Here is a 9,185-nt window from a genome sequence, read left to right on the forward strand (position 1 = left end):
GGATTCCTTTTTACTGCCCTGCAATCATATACTTTTTTCTTTATTAAAATCTACTTCATGTCATATCCTCTTTTTTCAAATGTGTAATGCCTTTTCTTTCATCTTCATTTTCAGCAGATAACCTTATTTCTTATTTCATTGAGAAAACAGAAGCACTCAGAAGAGAAGTTCCATGAGCTTCTACAGTCATATCTCGTGTCCTACCTACACCTGTAAATTCCTGTTCTGTTATGGATGAAATTTCCTTATTTCTAGCTAAGGCCAACTCCTCCATTTGTGAACTAGATCCTATCTCTTCTCAAAGACATGATTCCAGCAAATCTTTCTCTTTTCTACACATTACTTAACACTTTTAAAGATAGTATATATTTCACCTCTTTGCTTCGTTATGGTTTATCACCTCCCACTAGAATGCAAGCTCCATGTGAGGTGGGATTTTATTCTGTTAAATGATGTATTCCCAGTAGCTATCTGGCACATATTAGATGTGCTCAATAAATATTTGTGTACTCTTATTTGGGAATATTGTCTAGTATTTAAAAGTTTATACATCCACAAGAAGAATGACAAAGAAAGAAAAGGCATACCAGTTAGAAATGAATAAATTGTCCTTATTTGCACATGACAAAGTCTATGTAGAAAATCTCAGAGATTTTACCAAAAAAACTTCCTAGAACAAAGTGAGTTCAGCAGATTTGAAGGGTATAGAATAAATACACAAAGCCCAATAGAATTTCTTTATACTAACAATGAAAATGTAGAAAACAAAATGAAAAACAGTACCTGTACAATTTCTCAAACATAAAATAGATGATCCTCCCTTCCTTTCTTATTTCCTTATGCAAGATGTTAATGTAGGGGAAAACTGGGTGAAAGATATGTGTGAACTCTTACTTCCTGCAACTTAATATCAACCTACAATTATCTAAATATTGTCTAATTTAAAAATATTATATAAGGCTGATAGTTGGTAGATTTTTTAAAAAGATTTTATTTATTTTTATTATTTGTTTACTTATTTTTGTCTTTTAATTTACATCTAAGGTAGTTAGCATATAGTGCAATAGTGATTTCAGGAGTAGAATCCAGTTATTCTTCCCCTACATATAACACCCAGTGCTCATCCCAACAAATGTCTTCCTTAATGCCCTTTGCCCATTTAGCCATCCGCCCACCCACAACTCCTCCAGCAACCCTTAGTTTGTTCTCCATATTTAGGAGTCTCTTATGTTTTGTCCCCAAGATCTTATTTTTAAGGAATCTCTGCGTTCAACGTGGGGCTCTAACTCATAACCCCCAGATCAAGAGTTGTATGCACTACGGACTGAGCCAGCCACGTGCTCCATAGTTGGTAGATTTCTGATATTTTGGGGAATATTACTTCAAATATTTTACCTTTAAGCATGATGTTATATATTGGCTAGGCCTATACAAATATACTAATACTAATATTACCTACATTTTGTTAAAGGAATAACTTTTCTAATTTTAAAAAATTTTAACATTTGTTTAAAAAAAATTTTTTTAACATGTATTTATTATTGAGAGGCAGAGCATGAGCAAGGAGTGGGGGGTGGCAGAGAGAGAGAGGAGGAGACACAGAATCCGAAACAGGCTCCGGGCTCTGAGCTGTCAGCACAGAGCCCGATGCAGGGCTCGAACCCACAAACCACGAGATGATGACCTGAGCCGAAGCCGGATGCTTAACCAACTGAGCCACCCAGGCGCCCCTTAACATTTATTTTTGAGAGAGCAAGACAGAGCACAAGTGGGAGAGGGGCAGGGGGGTGTAGACACAGAATTGGAAGCAGGCTCCAGGCTCTGAGCTGTCAGCACAGAGCCCAACGTGGGACTTGAACTCATGGACTGAAATATCATGACCGGAGCTGAAGTCGGGTGCTAAACTGACGGAGCCACCCAGGAGCCCCAACTCTAATTTTACCTATGTTTTAAAATCAGGTACAAATGTTAAAAGCCTTATCAATATATTTTTTTAGTGTTTATTTTTTGAGAGAGAGCATGTGCACATGCACGCATGTGTGAATGGGAGAGGGACATAGAGGGAGACAGAGGATCTAGAGCGGGCTCTGTGCTGACAGCAGACAGACCGATGTGGGGCTCAAACTCACAAACCATGAGATCATGAGCTGAGCTGAAGTCGGATGTTTAACCGACTGAGCCACCCAGTTGCCCCACCTTATATAATTCTGTAGTATTTATTGAGATATTACTTTCTTAATTTGATATACTATTTTGTTGCATTTCATTCATAAGTTTTCTAACACTGAAACACCTTTACATTCCTGACATAAACTCCAATGGGTAATACTACGTCATTTACAAAACATTTCATTTATAGAAAACTTCACATACAAAAGTTGAGTAACTATACAGTGAGTCTCCTATGTACATATCACCTAGATTCAACAACTATGAAATCATGGCCAATCTTGTTTCATCTCAACCTCCTCCACCACTTTCCTCCTCCACCAAAGTATTTTGAAGTCCCAGATTTCATATAACTTCATCCAATAACATTGGAAATACTTACCTCTAAAAGACAGTGACTTTTTACAAAACATAACCACAATGTCACTATTAGGCTTTCACAATTAACAATTCTTTAATATTATCAAAATCCAATGTTCACATTTGTTTACAGTGGGATCCAAACAAATTTCACATATTGTAATTTGTTGACAGGCCTCCTACTTCTCTGTTAATCTATAGAATCTTCTGTCATATCCTACATTTTTCTTGTAAGTTTTTATTAAAGTGTTGTTTATCCTGTGCAGTCTTCCAGTATCTAGATTTTGCTGGTTGCATCTCAGTGATGTTTAATATGTTCCTTTGACCCAATCTTTCCAGAAATGAGCAGTTAGATGTAGGTTTTGGGGTTTTTTTGTTTTGTTTTAATAAAAGGCAGAAGATTTATTTGACCTGAAGAGAAACCAGATTATTAGATCTAGGGACTTGATGAAATTAAAGATTGAATTCTTTTGGCAAGAATACTTCATGGTTGGTTCTGTATCAGTCAGGAGACTGAAACCACATGAGTTATTTGAAATATATATATATATATATATATATATATATATATATAATTTTAATGTTTATTTTTGTGTGTGAGAGAGAGAGAGAATGGGATGGGGTAGGGGCAGAGAGAGAGAGGCAGACACAGAATCTGAAGCAGGGTCCAGGTTCTGAGCTATCAGCACAGAGCCCAATGCGGGGTTCGAACTCACCGACTGCAATATCATGACCTGATCTGAAGTCGATGCTTAACAGACTGAGCCACCCAGGTGCCCCTGACTTATTTGAACTATAGAACTAAGAAGGAACAAAGAGAGCACTGAGGTGTTATAGAAGCAGCAATTCCAGGTGACTTCTACCATCTGTAGCACTGGGGGGAAAAAGAAGAGATTGGAATTATTAATCCTTAAAAGCCTGGAAGAAGAGTTCTGTGGAATTGCAATCCAGACCTCTGAGAAGGACACAAGGCTCAGCTGGTGCTGATGTCCATTGGGAAGTACACAAAGTCTGGCTGTCCTTTAGCGACAGTAGCAGCCATGCATGATCATTGCCTAGATCCATTAATGCAAGAGGGGTAATTCTAATTTCATTATTCTTTCTTATTCTGATAAATTATTGTAAAACCACCCCTTATGTTAATGCCTCTCCAATTAATCTAGTTATCTGAACCTCATTCTCTAGTAGATTCCTCAGGTCCAGGGATCATGGAAACAATGTCCCATGAGTTTGTATATTGATGACAGTTTGTGGATTTTATGCTTGTAAGTTAATTTTGCTGGATATAAAATCCTAAGTTTATGTTACTTCATTGTTTTCTGACATAGAATATCATTATGAAAAACTATGAAAATAATCAGATTTACCTTCCAAGTGACTTGGCTTTGCGTGCCTGGTTGGCTCAGTTGGTTAAATGTCCAACTTCAGCTCATGTTATGATCTCATAGTTCTTGGGTTCAAGCCCCGTGTCGGGCTGTGTGCTGACAGCTCAGAACCTAGAGCCTGCTTCAGATTCTATGTCTCCCTCTCTCTCTGCCCCCCACCCACCTCCCCGCTTGTGCTCTGTCTCTCTCTCTCTCAAAAATAAACATTAAAAAATATATATTAAAAAAAAAAGTGACTTTGTTTTTTTTGGCCTGGATCCTCAAAAGGATTTATTTTATTAAAACTTTTTTATTGTTTATTTTTGAGAGAGAGTATGAGCTGGGGAGGGGCAGAGAGAGATGGAGATACAATCTGAAGCACGCTCCAGGCTCTGAACTGTCAACATGGAGCCTGACGCAGGGCTCAAAACCATGATCTGTGAGATCATAACCTGAGCCAAAGTCAGATGCTTAACAGACTGATCCATCCAGGTGCGCCAAAATGATTTTCTTCTTTAAATGAAAACATTAATTTTTTTTTTTTTTTAGGCCATGACTATTCTGGGTCGTGTTCCTAGGCACACAGTGTTATCTTTTCAATACATAAAGTCATTTTGATTTCAGGCAAGCCCCCTTGAATTACAGTGTATTGGGTCCAGTAAGGACACAAGCCATATTAGCTACTTGAGTAGAGGGAATATGAAACCAAAGTAATGAAGTATAGAGTTAACTAGATTACTGAAAATAGAAAGAAAACCCAAGATGTCATAGAAGTAACAGCTTAAATTCTCAGAGATGAGAGAACGAATAAAGGAGCTAGGAATTAAAATTTACAGGGACCTCATGGAGCTGAGAGACCTCTGAGGAGGGATGCTGGGGTCTTACAGGAGGGGCATGATGAAAGTGGTTCTGCAAGTGTTGTAAAAACTGCAGCTGGATTCAGTTTCTGCCAGGGAAGGAAGTTCTGCTTCTAGAATGAAGTAGCATTGCTGGAATGATGCTCACAACCACAAGCAGACATAAAGCCCAGGAAACAGATGGGAAGGAACAAATACTTTCTCTGACAGACTCGCAGCCTTTCTCTAGTGCCCCCTATTGGCCGAGGTTAACCAAGACCCAGCTAGAAGAGCAGAATTGCCGTGGTTTGGACTTAAAGCTTTACCATCATAAAAGACAGAATGCTGGGTGTGGAGCAGAGACAAAATCTTAATAACTGGCATATAGTTTTTAGTGTTTGTTCTTTTCTATTGCTTTAGATTACTGGATAGTTCTGAAGATTTCTTCTTTGGGGCACCTGGATGGCTCAGTTGGTTAGGTGTCCCGACTCTTGATTTCAGCTCATGTCATGATCTTAAGGTTTGTGGGTTCAAGCCCCACGCTGGGTTCTGTGCTGACAGCTCAGAGTCGGCTTCAGATTCTGTGTCTTCCTCTTTCTGCCTCTCCTCTGCTTGGGCTCTATCTCTCAAAAATAAACATTAAATATTTTCTTCTTTGAAGATTCCTTTTATATGGACATCAAGTCTTCTATATTTGATAACAGTTTCTCTTGAATCTTTTCAAAGTCTTTTGTCTTCTAATGTTTATTTTTTAAATGTTTATTTTTATTTTTTATGTTTATTCACTTTTTGAGAGAGACAGAGACACAGTGTGAGCAGGGGAGGGGCAGAGAGGGAGACACAGAATCCGAAGCAGGCTCCAGGCTCTGAGCTGTCAGCACAGAATCCGACGCGGGGCTCGAACCCACGAACCACGAGATCATGACCTGAGCTGAAGTCAGATGCTTAACTGAGCCACCCAGACGCCCCTGTTTATTTTTGAGAGCGGGAGAGTGTGTGAGTCAGTGGCAGAGAAAGAGGGGGACTTAGGCTCTAAAAGCAGACTCTGTGCTAACAGCACAGAGCCCAATGTGGGGCTTGAACTCATGAACCGTGAGATCATGACCTGAGCCGAAGTCAGACTGATGCTCACCACCCAGGCACCCCTCAAAGTCTCATCTTGATTGTAAACATTTTCTTCCTTTCCATCCTATTAATTACTTAACTTGAGAGACAGAGAGAGCAAGGGAGAATTCCAAGCAGGCTCCACACTGTCAAAATGGAGACCAATGTGGGACTTGAACTCACAATTCGTGAGATCATGCCCTGAGCCAAAACCAAGAGTCAGATGCTTAACTGAGCCACCCAGGTGCTCCTCCAAACTTTTTCTTAGGGATTATGTCGTATTCACTTTGGACTTCCTTCTAGTTTAGTTTTCACTTTTGAAGTGCCTTTTCTGCCTTTTAATTTTTTTTTTTTTTTAAATTTTTTAACATTTATTTTTGAGACAGAGAGAGAGCATGAACAGGGGAGGGGCAGAGAGAGAGGGAGACACAGAATCGGAAGCAGGCTCCAGGCTCTGAGCCTTCAGCCCAGAGCCGGTCGTGGGGCTCGAACTCACGGACCGCAAGATCGTGACCTGAGTCGAAGTCGGATGCTTAACCGACTGAGCCACCCAGGCGCCCCAATTTCTTTTTTAATTAATGTTTAATTTTGAAGGAGAGAAAGGGTGTGAGTGGAGGAGGGTCAGAGAGAGAGGGAGACACAGAATTCAAAGCAGGCTCCAGGCTCCGAGCTGTCAGCAGAGCCCGACACAGGGCTCAAACTCACAAACCGTGAGATCATGACCTGAGCCGATGTCGGACGCTCAACTGAGCCACCCAGGCGCCCCACTGCTTTTTAATTTCTAATGCTTTCCTGAATTACTATCTTTTCAAATCTTTTATTCACTTATCTGAGCTTTTCTAATGGTTATAGCTTTCATAATTTTCTTAAATTTTTATACCTTGGTTTAAAACACTTAATTGTGGGGGCACCTGGGTGGCTTAGCTAAGCATCTCACTTTGGCTCAGATTATGATCTCGAGGTTGGTGAGATTGAGCCCCACAATGGGTTCTGCATTGACAGCACAGAGCTTGCTTGGGATTCTTTGTGTGCTGACAGTTTGGAGCCTGGAGCCTGCTTTGGCTTCTGTCTCCCTCTTTTTCTGCCCCTCCCCTGCTCACACTGTCTCTGTCTCTCAAAAATGAACATTATGATGAATATATTAAAAAAATGAATAAATGTTAAAAAAAAATTTAAAAAGTATACTATTTCTGTGATCTTCTATTTAATGCATTTCTGGTAATCCTTTATTTAGTAATATTTCTGATAACAGTTTATGTAAGAAGTAGAACATGGGCTGTGGAGTCACACTGCCTGGGCACTAATCTTGGACTCACCATTTACCAATGTGTGATCCATAACCTCTTGTCGTTGTTTTCTCTGTAAAATAACAGGTTGTTGAGAGATCTAAATGAAATAACATGTGTAAAGCACTGAGAAAACACTAAATGACATAGCAGGTACTCAAAAAAGATAGCTGTTTTACTGTATTTTCCTTTTTCAGGTCTAGGTTTTTTGTTACTGACTTTACAGACTACACACACACACACACACACACACACACACAGAGTAAAATCCAAAACATTTGAATATTAAAAAAGAAGCCTAACCTCTTAAAATTAATTCCTGGTTTCAGGATGATATACAAACTACAACTATAAACAGCTAGAAAATAATGAAAATGAGAAAAACACATGGTAGACAAAGGTGACTTCAGAGGAAATTTCATAGCACTAAGCACTTTCTTTTCTGTATTATCATCTATCTACATAAAGAACTGATAAACAACCTCTTCTAGTATCTTTCTTGGATTTCCACATTAGAATGCTAAGTTTTCATTGGAGTTAGGGCCTTATTCTCTCATTGGATCTCCAGCAGCTAGAACAATGCCAAGTATATAGTACTTGCTCAAAGAATATTTGTTGAATGTGCACATACCACATATATAAATGTTCATTGGCGTATTATAAAAGTGCAAAATCAGAGAGTATAAAATGTCCCTTTATAAATAGAGAAAGGATGGGGTGCCTGGGTAGCTCAGTTGGTTAAGTGTCTGACTTCAGCTCAGGTCATGATCTCACAGTCTGTGAGTTCGAGCCCCGCATCAGGCTCTGTGCTGACAGCTCAGAGCCTGGAGCCTGCTTCAGATTCTGTGTCTCCTCTCTCTGCCCCTTCCCCGCTCATGCTCTGTCTCAAAAATAAAAACATTAAAAAAAATTTAAAAAAAAGAGAAAGGATGAACATGTATTTCATATAATAGAGTATTATTCAGCAGTTAAAGTAAATGAACTAGAAATTCATGTATAAATTTCAAAAACAACATTGAGTGAAAAAAGCAAATTGCTGAAAGATATGTACAATGCAACTTACACAGAGTTTTATATTAAGTTTATAAGTATGAAACAAGGCTATCTTTCAAGTATAAAATTAGACATGCATGTAAAGAAGCACAACAAATAATTGTTGCCTCTGGGGAAAACAGAAGAGGAATGCTCTCAGTAAAAGATTTGCAAGGGAGCTTCAACTTCATCTGTAATATTTTATTTCTGAAATAAAAATCTGGAGCTTGGAGGTGCCTGGGTGGGTCAGCTGGTTGAGCATCCAACTCTTGATTTCATCATGATCTTATGGTTCGTGAGATAGAGGCCTGTATCAGGCTCCATGCTGTGAGAAGCCTGCTTGGGATTCTATCTCTTCCTCTCTCTCTGACCCTCCTCACTCTCTGTCTCAAAATAAATAAACTTAAAAAAAAAAAATCTGGAGCATGGTAAAATGTTAGGATTTAACAGGATTAAATGTTACCCGTTATACTCTTTGTATTTTTATGTTAAAATCAAACATAACAACAAAAAAACCCCATAGTATTATTAAAAGGCAGGGCTGATAAATAAATCTAAGAATATGTGTGAAAAACAAGTAAATAAATCACTTTGGCCTAATCAAAAAAGGATATAGAAGATCAATGAGGAAAGTAAGTATAGTTTATAGAAAAATTTAAAATACTTTCTATACCTCTGAGTAAATACATTTTTAAAAAAGCCTAAATAAAATGGATGCTCTTTCTAGAAAAATTACAAATAAGAATTGATGAGAAACAGCAAGGGGAAAGTGGCAGAGAAATATTCCTAAAACAAATAAAATTCTAGGACCAGATACATCTACCACTAAATTCTTACAACTCTTTGAGGGACACATTTTCCTTTAGCCCCTGAAGTTTTATAAAGTATAATGAGAAAAAGAATCCTTTCTGATTATTTAAGAAATAGCAGTATTTTCATAAAGTACATTAAGAATTTATATTGTATCAGTTAGCTATTTGTGTCAACCAAAACCACAGCCATATTTAAACAGGACAGTTCACAGGAAAAGGAAA

Source organism: Panthera pardus, unplaced genomic scaffold (assembly GCF_024362965.1).
Source record: "Panthera pardus isolate Hobbes unplaced genomic scaffold, ASM2436296v1 HiC_scaffold_11, whole genome shotgun sequence".
Taxonomy (NCBI): domain Eukaryota; kingdom Metazoa; phylum Chordata; class Mammalia; order Carnivora; family Felidae; genus Panthera; species Panthera pardus.